The sequence below is a fragment of the Sorex fumeus genome, unplaced genomic scaffold, assembly GCF_029834395.1.
Source record: "Sorex fumeus unplaced genomic scaffold, SorFum_2.1 ptg000032l, whole genome shotgun sequence".
In the NCBI taxonomy this organism is placed as follows: domain Eukaryota; kingdom Metazoa; phylum Chordata; class Mammalia; order Eulipotyphla; family Soricidae; genus Sorex; species Sorex fumeus.
Genome location: NW_026606089.1, coordinates 6,920,986 through 6,939,414, shown reverse-complemented (window position 1 = coordinate 6,939,414; position 18,429 = coordinate 6,920,986). Strand labels below are relative to the sequence as shown.

The 18,429-nt window shown below is 39.9% G+C and overlaps 1 pseudogene; it reads left to right on the top strand.

The window, feature by feature from the left end:
- The first annotated feature begins 341 nt into the window (after positions 1-341).
- LOC130025910 (uncharacterized) lies at positions 342-438 on the top strand (annotated as a pseudogene).
- The last annotated feature ends 17,991 nt before the right edge of the window (positions 439-18,429 follow it).

Sequence of the window (18,429 nt, the reverse complement as noted above, 5' to 3'; positions counted from 1 at the left end):
ACCATCCACCTTTTCCTGGAGATGTACACAGTACTGAGGTGAGAACAGCAAAAGGCTCTATTTTAATGTTCTTAATGAAGGATTCAGGGAACAACATTAAACAAACTCATATACCATCTTCCAAAAGAATTATTTTGTAAAACTGATGCCTAGGGTATGGTAAACGATAATATAGTAAAAAACATATTTGTCTTTCTGGGACATTAAATTTCTAAATCTATTTATTCAAGCTGCTTTGAAATACATTCCTTGATTAGGAATCATTGTCTGCTATAGGAGTGAGGAAGGACAACACTCAAAGTAATAAGAAGAGAAAATATGGAAAAATTAACTCCTACTAGGTTTGATAACACATATACTAAAATTGAAATCATACAATGATGAGCATGGTCCTTCCACAGAGATAACATGCAAACTTGTAAACCATTCCATATTTTTGTTGCAAGAAGAATTAACAGGTATACTTTAAGCTAAGACAATCCCCACAAGTACAAAAATTATACATAAAGAGAGCACAAATCCCCAAAACAACAATCTCTCTCAATGGCAATGGACTAAATGTGCCAATTCAGAGGCAGAGAATAGGAAGATGTATTAGAAAACTGAACCCAACATTCTGCTGCCTGCAAGAAACATGTCTGAACAATCAAAGCACCCATGGGCTAAAAGTAAAAGGCTGGGAAACATGTTCTCAAGAAAATATCACCTCCGCAAAGCTGGAGTGGCCATACTAGTATCAGACCACATGGACTTCAGGCTAAAGTTATCAGAGACAGTGAAGGTCATTTCTTAATGATCATGGGATATGTACATCAGAAAGAACTCACCCTCCTCAATGTATATGATCCTAATGACAGACCAGCAAAATACTTTAAAACAACTTCTAATAGACTTATAGAAAAACATTGATAGCAACACAATACTAGTAGGAGATTTCAACACTTCTTTGTCACTTCTCGATAGATCAAACAGACTGAAGCTCAGCAAGGAAATATTTTCTTTAAGGGAAGTAATGAACAACCGTTGGCTTAGGGAAGAAATCAAAGAGGAAATTACATGTTTCCATAAACAAATGAGAATGAGGACACGAGCTACCAGAACTTGTGGGACACAGCAAAAACAGTGTTAAGAGGAAAGATTATAGCTCTGCCAGAATTCATCAGGAAGAAAGAAAAGGCCTACATGAATTAATTACAGCTCAAGGTTTTGGAAAATAACCAACAAAAGTAGTCCAAACTAGGCTGGAGTAAGGAAATAATAAAACTTGTACCAGACATCAATGAGCTAGAATCCCAAAATACAATCCAGAAGATCAATAAGAACAAAAACTGGTTCTTTGAGAAAATAAATAAGATCAATAAACCATGAGAAGCCTCTCAAAGAAACAAAGAGAAAGAATTCTAATAAATCGAATCAGAAATGCAAAGCGGGGTATCCTAATAGAAAGTACAGAAATCCATAGTATCATCAGAGATTATTTTGAGAATCTTTGCAGCAGGAAATGAGAGAATCTTGAAAAAATTGATAAATTATTGGATTCCAATTACCTCCCAAGGCTGAACCAAGAAGATTTGGAATACTTGAATCTATCACTACCAAGGAAATTGAAATGATGGTCAAAATTATACCCCCAAACAGAATCCAGGGCCCAGATGGATTCAATAGTGAACTATTTCAAACCTTTAAAGAGGAACTGCTTCCAACATTTTAAAGATTTTCCAGGAAATTGAAGAAACAGAAATACTCCCAAATAGTTTCTATGAGGCAAAGATCACCCTAATACTCAAATTGACAGAGACACCACAAAAAAAGAAAATTGCATACCTATTTCCTTTGTGAATACAGATACAAAAATTTTCAAGAAAATACCAGCAAAGAGAATCTAGAAACTCAACAAAAGATCACACATTATGACCAAGGAGGTTTAGCTTGGGGATGCAAGGATGGCTTAACATTCTCTGGTCAATCAACACAATACACCATCTCAATAAAATAAAGATAAAAGTCATATGATCATATCAATAGATGTAGATAAAGCATTTGATGAGATCCAGCACCCATTCATGATGAAAAACTCTCAACAAAATGGGAGTTGAAAGTACTTTCCTCAATATAGTCAAAGCAAATTACCACAAACCCACAGCAAGTATTATTCTCAACGGGGAAAAACCAAAGGCTTGGAGCAGAAATCAATGAAATAGAATTCCAGAATACAATCAGGCACAAAACAAGTTACCCACTCTCAACACTCCTATTCTTCATAGTACTTAAAGTACTTGCCATATGATTTTGGTAAAAAAAAAGATATCAAGGGCATCCATATAAAAATGGAAGAACTCAAGCTTTTACTATTTGGAGATAACATGATACTATACTTAGAGAATCCAAAAGAATCTCCAAAAAAGCTCCTGGGAACAATAGATTTGTTTAGTAAAGTAGCATATTACAAAATCAATATCTGGTACGCCATGGCTTTCCCATATATTAATAATTTAAGAGAAAAAAGAGATAGAGATAAACAATCCCATTCACAATAATACCTCAGAAAATCGAGTATATTGGAATCAACTAAAAAGGTTAAGGAACTATACCAAAAAAACCCCCTACAAAACACTACTTCATGAAATAAGAGAGTATATGAGGAAATGGAATCACATCCCATGCTCATGGATTGAGAGGTTTAACACTGTCAAAATGACAATACACCCCAAAGCTCTATAAAGATTTAATGCACTTTCTATAAGGATACCCATAACATTTTTCAAATAAATCGATTAAACACTCTTTAAACTCATACACAACCATAAACTCCCATGAAGATCTAAAGCAATCTTTGGTAAAAAGAAGAAGGGAACACCTTCCCCAACTTCAATCCCTACTACAAAGTTGTAGTCATCCAAATACCATGATATTCAGATAAAGACAGGCCTCAGATCAATGGAATATAGTCAAATATCTTGATGCTGGCCCTCAGATTATTATTACCTAATCTTTCATAAATGCTCAAGAAATATGAAGTTGAGCTAGGAAGTCTCTTCAGCAACTGGTGCTGGGAAAACTGGACAGCAATATGCAAAAAAAATGAACTCAGACCTCTTTATAGTGCCAGGCACAAAGTCAGATCAAATGTATTAAAGACCTCACTGTCATACCTGAATTCTTAAGATATATGGAGAAAAATGTGGGAAGATCCCTTCATGACATTAAAGCTAAGGGAAACAAAAAAGCAAGAAAGAAAGAAAGAAAGAAAGAAAGAAAGAAAGAAAGAAAGAAAGAAATTAAAAATTAAAAAATAATGCTGTTTGCAATGCTAAGGATCAATCACAGATCATCATTTTCTTGCGTTTTTGGGTCACACGTGGCGATGCACAGTGGTTACTCCTGGCTCTGCACTCAGGAATTACTCCTCATGGTGCTTGGGGGGACCATACAAGATGCTAGGAATCTAACCTGGGTATGCCGTGTGCAAGGCAAATGCCCTACTTGCTGTTCTATCGCTCCAGGTCCTCTCCCCCATAATTCATCATCTTGAGGGCCTCAGATTTTTACCTTCCATTTAGAAACTTCATCTTTACATTAACACAGTAAATTGAAACCACAGAACCATTGAATGGCATGTTATAATGGTAGCAGCCATGAGCAAACTTTGATAACCCATAAGTTGTCATGAATGAATTCTGTCTCAGAGGCTTCACCTCTGAGGATACCTGTCACTACCTCCTTTCTGTTACGTATCCCAGGATCAGAATCTACATCAGGCCATCAGTAGAAATTGTCCACCCGAAAGCTAGACTTCCACTGGGATCAGAATCCTTGATCCATGTAACTTGTAATTTTTCATTCATGATTTGATGACCTTGTTTCAGGTGGAGGCATCCAGAGCATAAACTCAGCTTTCCCGTTATTTCCACAGGAAATCCAAATACCTAAGAATGCCACCATCTCATTACGTGACCAGCCCATCTGATTTTTGCCAAGGTGTCGAAAATCAGATAGGCTGGTCACGTAATGAGATTTAAAGACGACCGTTGGACTAGAGCTGTTACTGATTGGATTCCACGGGATGTCAAAAGACCGCGTGGCCGCCCACCTACCAGATGGTCAGACTTCTTCGTCAAGATCATGAACGATCGGTTTGAGGCCCTTCATGTTCCCGGAGCGAACAGATGCCATTGGGCTACACTAGTACGCGACAGGGACAAATGGAGACGTTACTGGCGCCCGCTCAAGCAAATCGACGACTAACGGGAAGTTAAGTGATTAAGTGAAGTGTTACCATTTCTGACGCCACTGTTACAGATTTTTTTGGAATCCCACGGTAAGATACTATCATTAATGTTATAATATTACTGTTCTCCATAGTTCGGATCTCCCCAAAGAACTCTCTACCCACCTCACTCCAAGTGCAGACTCCAGTTTATCATGCTCCTGAAAGTACTTCTAATAGTTTCACTCAGATTCTCCCCTAAAGTGCGCAAGTTAAGTTCATACCACTCCAAGTTCTTATTCCTAAACTACCAGAGTGGGCTTGGTCCTCAAGCGTTTGTTCTCATAAGAAGAAATACCGTGCTTCCTTTCTCTATGGCTCTCTTTGCTTGCTTTGTTAAATGACTGTTCTCGCTTGAACAAATATTCCATTCCACCCTACACCTGTTTCACAAGTTTCTGAGTGTTTTTCAGTAAAATCTATTTAGCTTCACTAAACTAAAAATTTTAAAACAACAGAGCATTGTTAAAACCAATGTTTGTATCTTTTAAACCACAAATTTTGAAAATGAAAGGTGGTAAAGCAATGGAATACTACTCAGTTGTATGAAGTGAAATCTTCTTATTATTTGTATATAAAATGGATAACATGAGGAAATTATGTTTAGTGACATAAACCAGGCAGAGAAAGATAGGCATCCTACAAGTTCATGCATATGTGACATATGGAGAAAACAAATTAAAAGAATAAAATGAGACAGACAAACGTCTAAAACATTATTTATATTCTATGATTTATAATTCAATTAACAATGGTTTCTCATACACATAATTCCAACATGACACTCTTCATTCCCTCAAAGAATAAACCCTCCCTCTCCCCCAATCCCCCATAATCCCTCACTCTCAACCCCCTGACTCAATTGTGTGGATCAGTTCTCCCCTTACATTGCTCTTGAACCTTTTTTTCTACCTTGCTGTGTGTCTTTACATCCCACATATGAGAAAAATCTCTCTGTATCTGTTCATTTCCTTAAGGCTAACTTTACATGCATGATATCCTCTAGTTTCATCCAATGTTGAAAATTGCATAATTTTGATCTTTTCAAAGCAATAAAAACAAACTTTAGCAACTATGAGACTATTTAGTTACCAGATCGAAAAGTATAATCAAAGTGGAAAAACTGAACAATGGTGAATGACAGAGTAGGCCTTTCAGTAGTGAGTGTAATATGATACATGCACGTTGATTCTGCATAATCCTACAATTTATGAAATTCTATAATGTAATTCTAGAAGGTACTTTTACATAATCAAAAAAGTATTTAAATAATTTACATTTATATTATGATTTTGACGTATCTTTTGTGTCAAACTATCAGAAATAAAAATAATGTGAGATAGAGATATGGTGTATCACTATACTTTAAACAAGAGAAGCGCTAAAAATTTCTGTGTCTTGATGAACTCTCATATAAATTGACTCCAAAATAAAATTAATATACTCAAGGAAAAATAAAAGTCAACCAATTTAATCTTTTTCCTTCACTCAGGTTCCCATCTGCTGATCTCTCGCACACACAAAAAAATTTACTTTATTTCTTTAAAAATTTTTATTAATGAAACACCATGGTGTACAGTTGTACATTTACAAATTTTTGTGCTTGGGTTTCGATTATACAATGATCAAATGCCCATTCCTCCGCCAGTGCCCATTTTTCACCACCATGAATTCCAGTATCCCTCCCACACCAATACCCCCCATCCCACCCTGCCTCTGTGGCAGGGCATTCCCTTTTGTTCTCTCTCTCCTTTCGGGTGTTGTGGTCTGTAAAAAAGGCATTGAGTGGCAATAATGTACAGTCCATAGTCACAATTTTTATTTTAAAAGGATTTCTTGGCAGAGATTTGGCATTCTTTGATAGCAACAACTCCTTTTCTTCTGCTTTTTTTTTCTAGAAATATATACTTATACTAAGACTGATTAGTCAGGACACCAAATTGACAAATGTCCCTGTTTTTACTTCAGTTCTGTTTCCTCATTATCACCAATTATTAGCAGTGGATAGAAAATAACTAGCCCAAAATTCGTGGGGGAAAGGGAAATGTTTATGCTTACCATAGTTTGGAAAATCCCTGTCACTAGTATAGTGACATTCATCTAAATTTGTAAACACAATGATTAAGAAGAGGTAAACCATGACTGCCACTTCAAGGAAGAACGGGCCTTCAGCAAATATCCATGGTTTCAGAAGGATGGCTCTGGCTTGGATGGGGGGCAAACATGAGAGCTGTGAGCTACCTGCAGTTAACACATGCTCTTAGGCTATGTGGTGATACTGCTGAGAAATGTGGGGAGCCCTGATTAGGTAGGGTCATGGTGGAGAATGGAATGATGACAAGAAAACAGAGCAACAGGACAAGATAATAGATTCCTTTGTATAAAAGTTTTCATCTCTAATGTATTAATCTCAGAAAAAGAGAACCAACTTTTTATCATTTTCCTGGCAATATATTATCCATATAGTGCTTCAGGAAAAAAACGCTTCCCTTGTTAGTTATTATATCCTGAATATCTGTGAGGTCTTTGAACTCTTTCTATGTATACACTGCTGATGACTGAAACCAATCTCACTATTTAAGTATCTAAACTGCAATGTTCTCACCATTTAACTCACTAAACTCTGATGGCTCCAAATCTTCTAAGATTAGCTTTCATCTCTTCCATGATATCCAGGCTTCTCTTCCCAACTGTCAAATCTCCCTTTCTTTCTCCCTCTCTCTACCAACTATGGTCTCCCTGCCAAAATTTGCTAAGACAAGCTTTCTTGAAATATAGACCTAAGTTGACTTCTCTTTTTTTTAAATTTAGGCAATTTTGATTTTCAAAGTCATTTATAATGGAGATTTGTCATACAATATTCAAATTCTAATCACACCACCAGTGTCTGCATGCTTCCACCAACAGATTACACATTTCTCCCTGCATTCCCACCGATTTCCTTGACAAACACAGTTTGAAGTTTTACTATTGTACTTTGGGTTCCATACTTATATTAGTGTTGGCATTGGTGGTTAAGACATACACCTCAACTTTTTCATGCTGGCCTTCCTGGATCAATGCCCACTGACACCATGTAGGGGAAATATGTGAGAACCAATCATTAAGCTCCAAATTTTTCAAATAATCTTTAAACAATTCTGATCAAAATGAAAACAGTGTGAACTGGAGGGGACAACCCCCTGTCAGCCTGCAAATTCTTTTCATTTTTCCACATTACAAAAGAAGAAATCAGTGAAGGAGGTCTGTCATTATGCAAGTTAGGTGAACCTGCTGAGGTGTGGTCAACAGGGTGTTTTGTGCTCTTCTCTCCTTCCACCAGAAGTCCCAACCCTATGATTTTTGTCTCTTCAGTCCGCATAAAATGGAAAAAGTTTTACCACACAGACATCCATGTAATGAGCCCAGCCAAGTTGATAAAAACAAATTTCAGCAAATTCATAGGTTAGTCATGGTGGTAGAAACTAAATATCATATTTTTGTATTGAATCTGCAGTAGACACATATTACAAACCTTTTCATGATTCAGTTTCAATCATAGGATATTTTAAAACCTAACCTCCACTAGTATACAGTTCCATTGCTAATGTCCCCAGTTTCTCTCCCACCACTCCCTATCCCAACACCAAACCCCACCTGACAGCCTGCTTCCTCTACACTATGGCAGGCACCTCTCTCTCTCTCTCTCTCTCTCTCTCTCTCTCTCTCTCTCTCTGTCTCCCTCTCTTTCTCTCTCTCTCTCATCCTTTGGGCATTATGGATTGTAATACAGAGAGTGAGAGGTTCTCACGTTTATTCCTTTACCTACTTTCAGGACTCAGTTCTCACCCAGAGTAATCACTTCCAACTCTCATTTTCATAGCGGCCCCTTCTTTATTCCAAATGCTCGCCTTCAGCACTTGTGGCAAGCGTCCAACCATTGACCAATTCTCCTGGCCTGTGTTTCTGCTATTCTTGGGTATTAGTCTCATATTCTGGTTTTTTATATCCAAAAAATGGGGTAGTCCAATCAGTATACCCCTTTCCTTCTGACTGATTTCATTGAGCATAATATTCTTCCCTGTACATCCATTTATAAGCAAATTTCATGATGTCAGTTTCCTGCTAACTGCGTAGTATTCAATTGTGTAGGTATACCATAGTTTCTTCTGGCTATTGTGAATAGTACTGAAGATGGAATTTCTGTTATAAATATCATGTTTAATGTAACTTACATAGGAAAATACTTCCCAGGTTTCAAACATACAGAATCCACTCACAAACACAACTTTATTTACTTTTTTAAAAATATAATTCATTATGATGCTTTCTAAAAACGGAAGCGATTAACAAAAACTCAGGGAAAACATATTCTATAAAAAGCAAAAAAATAACCTTAAGAAAGGACAACAGGTATGTGTTCTTGCTCCTCAAAAATCCATGTGTTTCTTAATATATTGTCAATATATTTCTATAGCCTTAACATTCTTCAACTTCATTTCTAAACACTATTTAAAGTTATATTAATTTAATAGGTATAATCAGCTTTATAGAATATTCATTTGATTCTTTCATATTTTGCATAAACAACGTTTGAATTAACCATAGCACTGTAGCACTGTCCTCTCATTGTTCACTGATTTGCTCAAGCGGGCACCAGAAACGTCCCTATGGTGAGACTTGTTGTTACTGTTCGTGGCATGTTGAATACATCACAGGTAGCTTGCCAGGCTTTGCCATGAGGGAGGGTTACTCTCAGTAGCTTGCCGGGCTCTCTGAAAGGAGGAGAGCAATCGAACCCAGGTTGGTCACGTGCAAGGGAAACGACTTACCCACTGTGCTATGGCTCCAGCCCATATATATATTTATGCATATATATGTGTATTTACACACACATACATATCTATATATTCCTCTTACACGGCTCTTAAGCTTCAACTCATATTTCTTTCTCCTCCAATTATTTACTAATTCTCTCCCCATTCTTGGGGCTCAACTAATTTCCGAGTGCCCTCAGATACATTTCTGAGGCCATGATAAAGCAATGCATAACACATACATGCAAGGAAGGCACAAAGCATATGTAGATAAATTTCATATTCACATATAATTGTGATGACTAGTTTACAAACTGTGTTCGCTTCAAGTACAGAGTTCCTCATCTCTGGAACTGTGTATTCATACTCCATGCACTGTCAAATATCCATCTACTGTCCACAACCAACTAACAACACTCCACTACGCATTTCAGTCATTTACTTCCCCTCCTATTAGGACGATTTTGATGTCAGAGTGTAAAGGTTTGATTTTGCTTTTGTTTTATTCGTCATTTAATTTTTTTCTTTATATTCCCGAAACAAATCAAATATTTTTTTTAAAAAAATAAAGGACAGGAGGTGATATCAGGCAACAAATGAAATAGTTGATGTGGCTGAGAATCAGCAAGAGTCTTCCAGGTCAGTGTGAGGAAAGGAACATCCATTTGTCCTTCCCAGCATATTTCCAAAGGGCTGCCTTGGAGCAGGGTTCATTCTGGAAAGAACCGCAGGACAGTAGTAGTGTCTTGAACATATAGGGGCCTATGTTCTTCTCTGAAAATGTAATGGTATTGACCTCCATTGCAAACCACAACACCCTAAAACAAAGAAAAAGCAAAAGGGAATGCCCTGAATTGGGGCATAGTGGGGGAGATGGGGGGTGGGAGGGTCATTGGGTTCCTTGGTGGTGGAGAATGTTCACTGGTGGAGAGATGGGTACTTGATTCTTGTATAACTGAAAACAAAGTACAAAGGTATGTAAGTCTACAACTGCACCTCATGGTGTTTCATTAATAAAAATAAATAAATAAAAACTAAAAAATTAAACGTGCTATCAGCTGGTATAAGAAAAAAATGTAATGATGTTGACTAGATTACATCAAGATCATTTTTATCTGTAGGATGCTGTGATTCATCTTTGATTCACTGATTGATACTTTGAAATGTCCCAGTTCATCCTCATTCAGAGAAGTCATTTATTTCTTCAAGTATTGATTTGTCCAGGGAATTCCTCACAAAATTCTTTATCTAATGTCTATTGAGGGACTCAAGGATAATGTTCTTATTACCATTTTCAAAGAATACAAAAATACTCTTTTAATAAGATTTTCTTGGTTCTCTAAAAGCTAAATGACAACAATTAAGTTTAACTCAATATTTTCTAAAGCACATTATATTAGTACTTGAAAAGAAATTTTAAAAGACTCTGGGAGATCGGAGGAGGAAAAGTCATGGATCTATAAGGATGAGTACAAGTCTTTGTGTGTGGGGGGCATGGGAGTGTGTAGAAAAGTTGAGATCACACTCAGCTATGTGATCTAATTTCTAATTTCTATATATCTATTCTCTAGATGGGCTGGAGCGATAGCACAGCGGGTAGTGCGTTCGCCTTACACGCGGCCAACATGGCCGACCCGAGTTCGAGTCCTCCGCCCCTCTCGGAGAGCCCGGCAAGCTACCGAGAGTATTCGATATGCCAGACACAGTAACAACAAAGTCTCCAATGGAGACGTTACTGGGCCCGCTCGAACAAATCGACGATCAACGGGAGGGCCTTTACTTTACTTTACTCATTCTCTAGATACCAGCGATATATTCACACAGGTGTATTCATATGACTATCATGTACACTAACCCTGTATCATGTACATTCACCTATTCCCGAAGGCTTCACCGACATGGCAGCACTGAGAAGGATGAGAAAAGAGAGGACGACAAAATCTCAAGGCCGACCTAGGCTGCCACAACGAAGGAACACAAAAGTGATCGTCTGTACTTTAAATGCATGTACGCTAGCATCAGATGCATCCATCGAGGACCTGATGGTACAAGCGCGAATGATCAAGTACGACATCATTGGTCTGACCGAGACAAGAAGGCAAGAATCTCACAATGCCGTTTTCGACACTGGAGAAGAATTGTTCCTGGGAATTTGCGATAAAAGAGGTGTTGGAGGTGTCAATGTCCTTGTCAACACAAACTTGCCCAAGAGCATTGATACATTCGAATGAAAAACAACCCGAATCGGAAGTTTACATTTGAATAGATGTGACTCACTGCCTGCAGTTTCTATCTTCGTTGTCTACGCACCAACATCTCATTATGATGAAAGAGAAATCGAGAAGTTCTACATGGAGCTAGAGAAGTTCTATAAAGAAGACCACACCTTCTACAAGATCATTGTGGGTGATTTTAATACAAAGATAGGACTGAGAAGATCAGCTGAAGAACTCCACATCGGGACCCATGGCCTAGAATGGAACGAACAGGGTGAGAGACTATCTGAGTTCATCATGTCGACCAAAACCATTCATAGTAACACAGTTCCAGAAGTCAGAATCTAAACGATGGACATGCGAATCTCCCGGTGGAAGATTCCACAACGAAATAGACCACATCATATTCAATTGACGGTTTTGCCTGACAGATGTCACTGTTGTCCCAATATTTCAAATGGGATCGGACCACTGTCTCCTTCATGCAAAATTCTACTTCACAGATCGGGGAGAAAGGGCTGCAAAGTTCAAAAAGAGAACTCCCAGAATGACCACAAACTGGGAACTCTTTGGAACTATTGCGGCAACATGGGAAGATGCCATTGTTGACAACATTGACGATGAATACAATCGACTTGTTCAGCACCTCTATGAATGTGTGAGGAACGCCAAGAGAGAGATAGCCACAAAAAATCCCCTATCTTCGAAAAATTTTGAGCTAATTTGCCAGTGTGGTTTTGCGCATGCCTCAGGCAACCGCAAGCTAACGTCCAAGCTCACAAAGCAGTGCAGAGATGCGATCAAGGAAGACCTCAAAGAGAGAAGAGCAGAAGTACTGGTAGATGCGACAAAAGCCGGGAAAAGTATTCTTAACGCCCGCCTGTCCTTCGCCAACTACAAGACAAAGATGACTGCCCTCCAACGTCCAATGGATCCACCACATCCTCCAGAACGGCAATGGAGAATATTATCCATGACTTCTACTCAAATCTCTTCGACAACCTTGTCCACTTGCCGACATACCAAATTCCACAGGATGGACATGTCCTTCCCAAAGTTCTCCCTTCTGAATTCCAACACGCCATTTCGTTGGTAAAGGAACAAACAGCGCCCGGCCCAGACAAGGTCAGACCTGAGCACCTGAAGAACCTGCAGTCAGTACTCATCAATACACTGGCTCGGCTCTTCACTCGCTACCTGCCTGAATGCAAGGTTCCGTCCCAATGGAAAACCAGTAGGACCGTACTACTGTTCAAGAAGGGACACATCCAAGACATTGGCAACTATCGCCCGATCTGCCTATTGTCTGGCATCTACAAGTTGTTCACTCGAGTCATCCTAAATAGGATTGGCAGAACACTAGATGAAGGATAACCATGCGAACAAGCCGAGTTCCGCAAAGGATTCAGCACCATCGACCATATCCACATGATAACCAAACTCATTGAGGTTTCTCGGGAGTTCAAGATACCGCTCTGCTTAACGTTCATTGATTTAAAGAAGGCCTTTAATTCTGTTGAGACGGAAGCGGTCATTGAAGCCCTAGCCAATCAGCGCATTCAAGCCCAATACATCAGGATACTCCGTGAGCTGTATTGCGGATTCACTACCATGATCTCACCATTCTACAAAGAAGTGATCTTTGACGTCAAGAGAGGGGTGCGGCAGGGTGATACCATTTCACCGAAACTCTTCAGTGCCACCCTTGAGAACATCATGCGACGACTGGAATGGGAAGGAATGGGAGTGAAGATAGATGGTCGGCAACTACACCACCTCCGCTTTGCTGATGACATTGTTTTAATAACACCAAACATCAGCCAAGCGGCACAAATGCTGGCCGACTTTGACCGTGAGTGTGGAAAGGTAGGACTACAGCTGAATCTCATGAAGACAATGATTATGAGAAACAGCCTTGTTCCTGATGCCCCATTCGCTCTCAATGGAACGACCATCTCTGAATGCAACAGCTATGTGTACCTAGGTCGAGAGGTCAACATGACAAATGATCTGGCACCCGAGCTGCGCCAGAGGAAGAGAGCGGCTTGGAATGCCTTCAAGAACGTCGAAGAAATAGCTAAGAGCAGGACGAACCTCCGGCTCTGGGCACATCTCTTTGATTCCACTGTTCATCCTGCTTTAAAATATGCCTCAGAAACCTGGGGCTTACGGAAACAGGATGAGAACTCTATTCAGGTCTCCCAAAGAAGAATAGAAACAGCTATGCTTGGAATATCACGTTTCACTCAAATGAGAGAAAGAATCCGGAGTTATGACATCCGTCGACGATCATGAATCAGGGACACTGTCTCTTTTGCCAAGGTGTCGAAAATCAGATGGGCTGGTCACGGAATGAGATTTAAAGACAACCGCTGGATTAGAGCTGTTACCGAATGGACTACACGGAATGTCAAAAGACCGCGTGGGCACCCACCTACCAGATGGTCAGACTTCTTCGTCAAGATCATGAATGATCGATTTGAGGCCCTTCATGTTCCCGGACCGAACAGATGCCATTGTGCTACACTAGCACGCGACAGGGACAAATGGAGACGTTACTGGCGCCCGCTCGAGCAAATCGACGACTAACGAGAAGTTAAGTGATTAAGTGATCATGTACACTAAGGAAATCCAGACAAATAATTCTTAGCACTGACATTCTTGGAAATTTAAGTAGTAATCAGGTTTTTATAGTTACGTTGTTATGATTTCATAGGCAGTGTTTGTTTCCTTAACCAACCTGGAATGTCTTTAAAAGACCAAATATAAGAACATTCTTTCATTTTTAATTTAATATAGAAAATGCTGAATTTACAGGTTAAATAGAGATGAATATCTTTTTCAATAGTCTATTTGGGACACTGTGCTTTACTTGTTTTATTAGGAATTAAATGTGGTACCCTGTAATCTCTAATTCCATCCCTAGTCCTCCCTTCTCTACTTGTACCAATCAAGACAAACTTCACTTTAGACCTAGTTTTCAGTAATCTCAACTAAACATTAAAGTAAAAAATAAGTCTGATAAATAATTCTGTTATCCAGCAGTTGTATAAGATGCTTACACAAATGAACAGAATATTGAGAAAGAAATTAACACTCCAAATTGTGTTTTAAGAAGGAAAAAATACATGTTGTAATTGACCATATAAAAAAGAAAATTAAAGTAAATTCTTTGGTAAGTTCTGGTATTCTTGGAATCATGTTGCCCATGGAGTAGTCAGATAGCTAAGTCTTCATTAACTTGGTTTTCCTTGTTCACATCCCTGATATTGCTCTTTTCCTCCTCAGATCCCATTCCCAGTAGATCATGTTCCCACTAGATCTTGTTGTTTCAAGCTTTGTTTTCGCCAAATTTCAAGCCCTTCCTTTTACACTCATTGTCTCTTTTCCCATCATTTCAGACTTTTCTCCCAGCATTTTTTCCTCAGTTAATACAACTTTCTTTCAAGGGAGTTGAAGCTTGTTAGTTTTGAGAGTTGACTGGGATCATTTTCCTCTAGCCATACATTAATGGTAGCAAAACACTTTTCACGTTTTTCTTTTCCCAGTCAGTCAACTACCCTTTCCTGGGAATATCTATTAAATGGTTCGTCTCAGGTCCATCAGAAACTGCGTTCATTTGCCCCCATTTTCAACAAAGTATTTACTGGTACCAAACAGAGTTAGTTAAAAATATGTTCCTGTTAACATATATTTGCACTTGGGATCCATGTGAACACCTTCCACCTGGCTTTTTTTGAAGGTGGTCATCCAGTTTGCTTTTCTGGTGGCATTCTGTTTCTCACTATTCCTCTCCAAGGCTAAGTGATGTGAATGTAACATATTTAGTAAATGTTATGATTGAAAGCTCCAGAAGGAATGCCATCCCTTTCAGCTCTCTCGGTCTTATATGTAACCTGTTCTTTGGAACCTATCTTATTTTCGTATTTTTGTTTTGAATCTTATTTACAAATAATATTTTAACGTATTTGAAAAACATCCACCAACTATCCCATGATGATCACCAGCTGTCCAGTTCTCTACCCGTCCCGGTTTCCTTTCCATTCATCCATCACCCCATTGAGTCTCCTAGGGCCATCTCTTTCCACCAAGACCTTCCCGGCTGAAGGAGTACCGGTACCTACTGCTTTGGAAGTGGTGACCTAGTGCGCATGTCTTAGTCCGGTACCTCCTGCAACGCAGCACCAAAGCCATTTATAACATTGGTTCTTGTGTGAGCTGCAGTTAACAGCGATGTTTAGAGCAGGTTACAGGAACCAGGGACCATGGAAGACCAAGGACCAGCCCCTCAAGCTAATATAATTTGAGCTCCCCCCACCAGAAATTTCCTGATAACTGGCTTGGCTACCTTGGGGAGTTTACAAATCCAAAGACTAACAGAGGCAATGGACCGCATTGTGAAAACACGCTAGTGAAGTGTCAACGTAACAGCAACTCTGAATATTGCTGGGAATAAGTGAAATGTTGCAGCTAGGGGTGCTGAACAGAGGCCCCGAGGACATGGTGACTTATCTTTGCATCTCCCAGGAGCTGATCTTCAGGCTTCATGCTTCAATTGTTCTCTTGGTTTTGTCCCTGTTAAGAGTCATCCTTGAATGACTCTGAGGGCATTGATCACTCATCTGGTAGGTTTATTCCCCTGTGTATGATTTCGAATCCCCCAGCCATCATTTATGGATAGACCACCAAAACCTTTTAGTGATGTGTCTCAAATTTGATTATTTTCCAAAAGTGGCCATGAGGCGTAAACACAGCCTCCATGGAAAAATTTTTACTTTTCTTCTGGTCATCTTAGACTCATCTGCCTTCCTCAGCCTATTCAAAAATTATTCTTTTAACCAAACACTGCAGATCGTGCCATTTCTCCCAATTTTTTTTTGTGGAGGACACCAGGTATGGGGCATACTTGATTGTGCTATGTTCTTATCTCTGGCTCTGTGCTCAAGTTTCACATCTGGTGGGTCTCTGGGGACCATAAAAGACTGCAAGAAATGAACTGAGTCCTTCTTGTTTGCAGAGCAAAAGCCCTGTAGACTATAATCTTCCTCTGACCCTACCCCACTCTTCATCATACCCATGCAATTTCTCATCTGATGGGCTTTATAACCCTGGACCAAGTTTGTATTTCGTAGAGTCTTGTCTATTCACCCTTTTTCCTGTCTCTAACTTCCCATTCTTTCCCATCCCATCCTTCAACCTCCAGCCACTCCCAAAAACAACCACAGTTGACAGCATCTAAAAATTCATAACTTTTATTAACAACCAATTAACTATGATGCATCTCTTTAATTTGAAAAAATATATTAGAATAAATAAAATGTGTATGGCATGTCAGTGTTTGCCTAGGAAAACCATCTGGTACCTCAAGTGGAACCTACCGTTCCAGCTACTCCCATTACGTAGCCATAGTAGAAAGAGATATCCATCTACTTTTCGCTCTCAATAAAGTTCTGCACTTTCACCCAAAGATGTGTGTTTGGCAGCGTTCTCACGCTCCTTCTGAGCATTCCTTTTCATAGCCTCACGCTCTGGTCTCTGCTCTTTGGTGATGGGCTTTGACATGACTGGCTCGGGAACATTGGGCTTTCTCCATGGAATCAGTTGGAAACGGAAGTCTTGGAGGAGAAACTGATTCTGACGTTTGGTTGGCAACTGCCTCTTGTCCATAAAGACAGGAGGAGGTTCCAGCTTGAGGGAAATGCCAGCTGCTGTTATATTGAGGAGGTCTAGAAGCTGTGGGGTGACGAATAGGCCAGCTAGTAGGGTTCTGCAAACCTGGTCGAAATGGGTTGGTTGAAATGGACTGAGCAAGTTTGGGAGAAACGACAAAAATGGAGTGTTTGACCGGGAAGAATTGGCAGTAGTTGGCTGAGCTGCATTGGTAGAGTCGGGCTTGGCAGGGTAAGCTGCAGCAGGACGATGTGAGTCCACAGATTGTCGTCTCTGAGGAACAGGTCTAGCTTGGGGACTCTCCATGGTAAGAAACGGCAAAGGTACCAATTTGACCTCCCACGAGGTGGCAGCTCAGACTTGGATGGAGATGAGCGTTTTTCAGCTTGGCTACTTGGTTTCTGTGCTTTGACCTGAGTTTTCTCAGGCCTTTTCCATCCCCTGTAGCACCTAGCCATGGCTTGACAGCTGAGGATGGCTTGACATCTTTAGGCTTCTTTTGAGGTACTCAGGACCTGGGAGGAAGAGATTCCAGGTTTTGGATCACTCTTCTTCCCCAAAGCATGAAACACTTGGACCGAATCCAGCATGTATACGCCTAGGTAGCGGCGGGGCTTTTCAATGGTCTCTTGGAAAAACTCAGGTTGACTTTTCTTGCATTTCATCTTGCCAATGGTGGACTTTTCTTCTGCCTTGAATTTGTTCCCTGGCTGCTTACACTCATTAGCTTTCTTAGACTTTTCTCTGGTGTTTTTTGTCTTCTGCTGCTCATGCCTCTTTTTCTTGCTGATCCTGCTGGAGGCAGCTTTGTGAGGTTTCCTGTTAGTTTTGGCCATGGTCAAAGGACACCTATCACTGACTGCAGCATTACGAACAATCCCCCCGTCCCCTAGCAAGCATTCTTGGACTTTTGGCTGGATTTTGGCCTTGGCTTCTCCCTCAAGAGTTTCAGAAGCCTCCTTTTTGTTCTTCCTTTCTGCATCGGAGGCCCCCTTGGTGCCACTTGAATTTTCTTGCACCTGCTTCAGAGTGATGGTGTCAGTGGTGTTCATTACCTGCAGGTCTTTGCATTGTTCTAGGTCTACGGGGATCTGGTAGGTCTCGAGAGGTTTTGAAAGCCCAGTTTTCATCTGATCAAAATTCTTAACTTTTTGTTCCTGAGTTGGAGTTGGGGTCAGCGCCAGGTTACTTTGGCTGGAGATATTATGGGAACTTCCCGAAACTCTGGTGGTGGATTACTCACAGGTCTTTGAATCCTGCTACTGAAACATGGGGGCAATTCGGAAATTTGTGTCAGACCAAATGTCTTACCTTAAGGTTGTGATATCAGGGAAGTCTCCATCCCCAGGAAATTCATCACTAAAAAGGAACCAAGGAAGAAATCAGTGTCTGCGAAATGAGATATTCGGTCCACAAAACTAGTGGTGCAACAATTGTGCACCTACCAGCAATAGGCAGTGGATTGTTACTGGGTATTCTA